Below are 7,586 nucleotides of genomic sequence, written 5' to 3' on the forward strand. Positions count from 1 at the left end.
AAAAAACCTGGAACTGGCGGAGATCTACCCATTGCCATTGGATGGACCAAAATTGTTGAGCTTTTATTTTTTTAGGAAGCCAAAATTGTTTTTTCACCAGTGAGATCACTGAGGGACCAAAGATCTACCAGGATCTACCATGAACACCCCAGATTCTACCTGTTGGACATGCCTATTCTAGAGCAACAGGAGAAATAAGTCTGCTTGAATTCTGGCATGTCAGCATTCAGATATTTGAAGACGGCTATCACGTCTCCCCTTAAATTTCCCTTCTCCAAGCTAAACATACCCAGCTTTTTCAGTTAGTCCTCAGGATTTGGTTCCCAGACTCCACCCTCCTCTACATCCTCTCTAGTTTGTCCAAGCCTTTCTTAAAATGTGGCTTCCACAGCCAAAGACACTACTCCAGCACAGATCAGGTGGACAGGTTACAATTGTATACATTTAACATAGCTAAACATGCAATAGTCAAGAAGAGAGAACTGCCACAATCTGGAGCAATCCTATGCATATTTGCTAGGAATAAAGTCCCACTGATAAAGCTGCAATAAGTCCCATGAAAACACAACGCTGCTGACTTCAGAGTAAACATGCACAGGATCACTTCCTGCATGATACTTTTTCTGCATGGGGAATCCCGTCGAGTGTTCCTCTTGGAGAATCTGTGTGCAAAATGTGCACTCTGACAGGCATGAAAATTACATGGATATCTCCTGCTCTGTGGTTTCCAAACCCTTGTACTGCAGTAAAATAATAATAATAATAATAATAATAATAATAATAATAATAATAATAATAATGATGATGATGATGATGCCGCCCCCATTTCCCATGGTGCATGCAAGTTTTGTGCAAGGCTTTTCCTACAATCATGTAGCAAAAACATACATACTCTACAAAGAGAACCTGAAGCAGCAAAAGCAGAGGAAAATCCCACTGGCTTAAGGCAGTCGGTGGATGAAAACAAAGCGGAAAGATCTGGTTTCATATCTCCCTGCCCTCTCGCTCTAGTCAGAGGCCCCATGTACCTGTAGCCAGTTTGCCATCCCACCCCCCACCCCAGTTCGAGCCAAATCTGTACAGAGGCGAAGAAGGTGTCTTTTCTCACTAGCCGCCATAATAATAGCCTCTCCGGTGCAAAGTGGGCAAGGCAGAACACTCTTATAAGTCGACCTTCTTTTCCCCATTACAACCAAACTGAACTGTGACAAACATTTCCTCTTTGGGTGACGTGAAGCAGATAAACAACCAAGCACTACAAAAAGGACAAAAAAACTACAAACCTACCAGTGAAAAGATCCCCCACACTTTCCTTTGCATTCCAGCACAGCATAGGGCTGACTCCTGATCTGCAGATCAAGCAATTTGAGAGGCAGGAGGAGGAAGAAACCTAGAGGAAGGTTGAGTATTCTTCACTTCCTTGAGGCACTAGTGAGCTTGTGGGGGAAGGGACGTTGACAGTCCCACTTGGCTCATCTGCTGCTCTGCATCATGCTAACATGCTGTTCCCACCTCCAAGAGGTCTCTTCTCAGGTGAGATCTTCAGCTTGATGCCCACCAGCAGAGCTTACAAAGACAATTTGTACCATCTGAGCATTTATTCCGAATCCTCCTTGGAACTAATAAACTAATGTGTCGCTATGTTTTATATTTACTTAGTTACTTTACCGTATTTACAGATCTCCAGATAACAAAGTCATCTGGATGACTTACAATGGCAAGTAGCACAATAAAATTCAGCAGAGAGTAAAGTCAACAAAACAGCAACAAAGTATCTCTGAAAAACCAAGACTCAAATAGTTTTAAAGGTTAAAGGCTCAATCCATGGGTAGGCAAACTAAGGCCCGGGGGCCGGATCCAGCCCAATCGCCTTCTAAATTCAGCCAGCGAACGGTCCAAGAATCAGTGTGTTTTTACATGAGTAGAATGTGTCCTTTTATTTAAAATGCATCTCTGGGTTATTTGTGGGACCTGCCTGGTGTTTTTACATGAGTAGAATGTGTGCTTTTATTTGTGGGGCATAGGAATTGGTTCATTCCCCCCCCCAAAATATAGTCAAGCCCCCCACAAAGTCTGAGGGATAGTGGACTGGCCCCCTGCTGAAAAAGTTTGCTGACCCCTGGCCCAATCTTCTTTGAAGGTGTGATGGGGCCATAGGAGTTTGTGTATCTGTCTTCACCAGCAGAGGAGGAACTCTGCTCATCCTGGCTTTTCTCCCATTCCCTTAGCGTGTCCCTGGAAAGTGGGAGGGGAGTATGCTGGTCCCGGACCTTTCCATATTGATTCTGCTTCCCATTGGGATCAATGGGAATGAAAATCCTTTTTGACAAAAAAACAAACAAACCAAAACCCCGTGGGGGGGGGGTCATCTTGCTGGTACAAGCATGACACATCTTTGGATTTGGTGGTTCCTCTGCCACAACCATTCCTCCCTCCCATCCAACCCCGTAGGATTTCTCTGCAAACCTTTAAAAGGTCTTAACCAGGCACTGGATAGAGTACAAAGTGGGTGCCCTGTGAACATCTCTAGAGAGTGTGTTCAACCCAATGTGCCCCACTTGGCTGGGACACTGAGAGAAGATCTTCTGGCTTCACAGTGAAATGAATACATGTTTGATATCAGCACATAACACTGAAATGGCTTATCTACATAAGACGGGTCCGATATGCAGAAGCCTGTTTTCCTATGGGTGGGCAGACGTCTAGCTGCTCATTCTCCAGAATCAGAACTTGCTGCCTCTACCATATGTCTGGATGTGCCCCCCCGAAGGACCTCCAAGAGTAGACTACTGATCTGTCTGCCCTGTCCCCCCCCCCCAGACAGCTGATGCAATATGGACAATCTGCCCAGGAGACTCCTGGAAAAGATCCTGCATATTATACAAGCTGCTGAAAGCAAGAATTGGAAAGCGACTGAATCACATTGCCAAGATTGAGCAAACTGAGAGAAGTATTACTCATAGGTTCCTGTAACATTGTGCATATGGGGGAAACTACAAAGGACAATGAAAAGTCACAAAGGACACCTGTGAGCAAAGTCCATCAGGTTCACCTGCATTCCAGAGAAAATACTTTGCTCTGAAGCAGGACTGGTCTGGCTGTTTCCATTCTTCTGGATGTGCAGGCATGGGGTGCATCAGCATGACTTACAGATTTTAGGACTGACTACTGCAGGGGCAGGGAACTTTTACCCCCCACTAGGGTGAATGTCAGTGGGGCAGAGGTGAGTAAACTTCCATCCAATTTCCCTCCTCCTTTCTCCTTTCCAGCTCTCTAATTCCTTCCCTAGGCTCCTTTCCCACCTGCCTGGGTTCTAGATCCCTGCTTACCTCCCATTGGGAATCCCACTGAGGAAAGAGAACAAGACTTTTAATTTGAGGGTCGTGGGCTTAATAATAATAATAATAATAATAATAATAATAATAATAATAATAATAATAATAATTTATTATTTGTACCCCGCCCATCTGGCTGGGCTTCCCCAGCCACTGGGCGGCTTCCAAAAAAAATATTAAAATACTCTAATACATCTAACATTAAAAGCTTCCCTAAACAGGGCTGCCTTCAGATGTCTTCTAAAAGTCTGGTAGTTGTTGTTCTCTTTGACATCTGGTGGGAGGGCGTTCCACAGGGCGGGCGCCACTATCGAGAAAGCCCTCTGCCTGGTTCCCCGTAACTTGGCTTCTCGCAGTGAGGGAACTGCCAGAAGGACCTCGGTGCTGGACCTCAAGCCCCACACTGGGTGAAATATTGCTGCATTTCAGGGCTGGACTAGATGACCCCCGTGGTCCCTTCCAACTCTACAATGCAATGATTCAAAAGCAGGGAGCCAAGTGGGGATTTTGTCATATAAAGGAGAAAACTACTGCTTCCCAAGGATGTTCAGCAATGGAAAGCAGCCCATCCGAGTACCAGGGCTCTATTGTAACATGTAGTCTTGTACGAGGCAAGATTTGTTTAGGTGCAAATCAGGGATGTCTCAGGAAATGGGCACTCTATGCAGGGCTGCCCTTGGGCCTGGTTCAGAAGCTCCAGCTGAGGCAGAATGGAGGCCAGGCAGTGATGGGGCCATGGGGCCAATAACATGTGGTGCCATTGTTAAAACATCTGCACTGGCTGCCCATCTGCTACCCAGCCAGGTTCAAGGTCCTTGTGTTAATTTACAAAGCCCCGAACAATGAAATCTAGGGTATTTAGGGATCTCCTAAATGCTTATATTCCAACTCAGTCACTGAGATCATCTGCACAAGTAACGTTGCTTAACCCCCCAAGCTGGTGAGGCTCATCTGACAGCAACAAGAAACCAAGCCTTTAGTGTCACCCACCCAGTCCTGTGTAATGCTCTGCCAATAGAAATTCAGCAGATGCCTTCTGTTTCAACCTTCAAATACCTGCTGAAAACTTTGCTATGCTGCCAGGCTTATGTAGGTAATTAAGAAAACATCCTTCCGTAATGCTCTCCAATTTTGAATGCTTACTTTTTTTTTAAATTGAAACCATAATGGACCCTGTTTAGCTTTGCAAGCGTGCTAACAGTTTTATTGTGGCATCACTGGTATATAGACAGTGTTTTAAACTGCTTTGATATTGTTTATGATATAATGGTACACACACACACCCTAATTTTTGGGTAGCCTTGTTCTACTTCCTAACTGACAGACACTCAATTACCCAAGTTTGTTATTACAAGTTAATCTGCCATCAATAAACAACAAGAATAAAAGTGGCACCAAGCAGAACAGTAACTGGCTGAAAGCCAATGCTAGTTGATTAGCAGACTTTGAAGCTGCTATTAATAGATCTCTACAGGATATACCCAATATGCAAAGTTTTAGGGGAAGTCAAGTTATAGAATCAACAATGCATAGATTGTCTGCTAGCAAAGTTCGGCAGAAAAAATGTGTGAGAAAAAGTTCCAGACTTCCAACTGTTTAAATAGGATCTTGGGAAGAAGAATGAGTTTCTAAAGGTTTAGGAAGTAATTAATAACTTAGGACACAAATACTTATCAAACATTTCCTCTCCATTTTTAATAAAATCTAATAGCAAATAATGTTCAACTCTAGGTTGGTCACCTTTACGCTTTTGTCCAGGAAGCTTATTTAGCATAATTTCAATGATGCATAAATACCTGGTTACTAGTTAAAAGAAAATCACTTAAAAGTTCTAGAAGGAAATGGCAGATGAATGTAATATATGACCTTAAGGTTAATCATGCCAGATAAATGAGATCAAGTTTTGAGACTAGTGTCAGAGGGAAGCACAGCTGGATATTTTCAAACCCCCAAACTGAGTTTCACTAGGATATTTGATGCAATACCACAACGGAAATAACGTTTCTTACATTATTCTTGTTTGTCATGCATATAATACATTCAGTGAGCATGGTGCTCTACTGAGGTGACATGATGCCCTCAAGGTGTTTTGGACTACATATCCCATAATCCATGTTGGCGGAGGCTGAGAGGAGCAGTAGTCCAGAACACAGGGAGGGCACCATGTTGCCTGCCCCCGCTCTATCAAGTACAAGAGGCCTGGTCCCTGCCCAGAGGAGCTTTCAGTCTGAAATTCAACACATGTAAAACAATAAAGGAAGGGGGTGGCAGAGGTAAACAAGTAAAGCAACATGCAATTAAATTTCAGTTGTGTGTGCTTAGCCTTAATTACAGGTCTAGCTGCAGAAGGGAATGGAAACAAAGACGTTTCGTCAAGGGCTTCATAGATAAGGTGGGTTTTGAAGGAAGGAAGACAGCTGGCATCTCAAATGTGTTCTAGGAGACAGTGCCAAGCCTACAGGGCAGCGAAGGGAAAAGGGCAAAACCTCCTGAGGTCCTCAGTATTGATGTTCATTTTTTCTTATTTCAGTGATCAGTCCATGAAAGCAAAAGTATCCAAAAGTTGAAAGAAGGAAGCAGCAGTAGTGGGGGGATGAAAAGTAACGAACACACCAAGGACATTATGCTGTATGAACTGCTTGACCTCGTGATCTAAGGGAGCATCTTCCATTTCTACAATCACTCCAGCTGCAGTTCCCAGCATCTGATCCAATTTCAATTTTGCCTTATTGAAGGCGGGTGGAAATTCTAAATAGTAATTCAAACAGGGCCATAACCATTTGCTGAATATCATTATTAATATTCAGTGCTTTTTTTCTTTAAAAAATGTTTAGGGGTACTTTCCTATTCATATTGAAATACTGCCCCTCAATAAGCCCATTCACAAAATGTTTAGGGGTATGTGTCCCCCTATCCCCCCCCCCCGAAAAAAGCACTAAACCTTACTGGAAACACTGTCCTTCACTGAGCTGCTACAATCCTAAGCATACTTGCTAGAAAGTCTGTCACAAAGAACTCAGAAGCCCCTTTATAAGAAAACCATAAACAGGATTGAGCTGTGGTTGCATTTCTCTTCCCCAAAGCTGGTTGCCTTTGTGGCTCCTGTGGTTGATCCAGTCCCAACCCCTCCTCCTTCCTACTCCTCCTGTGTCATTTCCTGGAAGGGAAAAATATATATGTGTGCTTATTCATTTCCTAAGGGCATATCTTGTGCAATTGTGCAATTGAAGATCTATTTTATGATAGGTGTCTGGAAGCATCAGGTCTAAGCAAAACCAAACTGGTCACAGAGGGAATAAAACTGCATTCTAAAAATAAAGATTAATACCAGGGCTCCCCACCCCCCAGCTAGAACTCAATCCTGGCCCCTCTCAGGTGGTGCCATTGCCATTCTAAGAGAACGAGGGAGGTGTTCATGGTATGTTCCAGCACCTTTATAGAAGAACAGCACTGATTAATACTATGCACATAGAGAGGTTATTCAAATTATATGAAAAAGAGAAAGATTACACAAATTATCAGGGCTAAATGTACACTGGAGCCCAGAATCAGCTTTCAGTACCAGGGTATGTCATGGAACTAGAAAAATCACAAATATGAAAAGTGCCTCAAATCTTGTACCCCTTCTAGATTTGCACTTTTATGTCTGTAAAAGAAAAGGGTCACTTCATCACTGATTTATTCCATCATTTAAGTACACGCACCAGGAAAGTCATGGTGAACTTAACTGATTTTTAGCCAATGGCAACCTAGATTTATTATTATTCCTTTGATTTCCAAGGTTCAGGCTGTGTCATTGTTTATGTAGCTAAAACAGTAGCATCCCCACACAAGAGGGAGATATCAACAGACTTCTGAAGACCCAAGGCTGGAAGAAGTACCCGCCCCCCCCCAAAAAAACCACACCTTTGGTGTGAAAAATCCTAAAAGGGAGGCCCAAAAACAGCCCACGGTGGCTGTTGTGCCAAGTGATCATGGCAAGGTGCCAAGTGATCATGGAATGCTGACCAACTTTTGAGGTAGGTGGAATACGAGAATGGGATGGCACTGATGCCATCATCATCATCATTATTAAAATTTGTATACAAAATGAAAACACTAAATACGTAACAACAAAACTGTATGAATGTTCTGCCATACGATATATATACATTTTTAAAAAACCCTCTGCACATAGAAAAGTAAATGTCAAAGTGAAAGCTTCTTGCTAATTATGCTATGGGGGGGCGGGGTCTGTGCAGGGAAATTTTT

At 43.2% G+C, this 7,586-nt stretch overlaps 1 protein-coding gene and 1 long non-coding RNA gene across 2 annotated transcripts in view; one reads left to right on the forward strand and one right to left on the reverse strand.

The window, feature by feature from the left end:
- Nucleotides 1-1,421, reverse strand: part of MOB3C (MOB kinase activator 3C) — a 31,172-nt gene extending 29,751 nt beyond the window's left edge. Inside the window, exon 1 of the mRNA XM_081914042.1 lies at nt 1,288-1,421. The gene's annotated coding sequence lies outside the window, so the exon portion shown is untranslated. The remainder of the gene's footprint in view (nt 1-1,287) is intronic.
- A 3,603-nt stretch (nt 1,422-5,024) lies between these two features.
- On the forward strand, nt 5,025-7,222 carry LOC309371422. The gene is made up of 2 exons (XR_014169093.1): nt 5,025-6,070; nt 7,117-7,222. It is a non-coding gene; the product is annotated as an uncharacterized lncRNA (long non-coding RNA).
- Nucleotides 7,223-7,586: the final 364 nt, after the last annotated feature.

Source organism: Podarcis melisellensis (genome assembly GCF_964234715.1).
Source record: "Podarcis melisellensis genome assembly, chromosome: 6".
NCBI lineage: Eukaryota > Metazoa > Chordata > Lepidosauria > Squamata > Lacertidae > Podarcis > Podarcis melisellensis.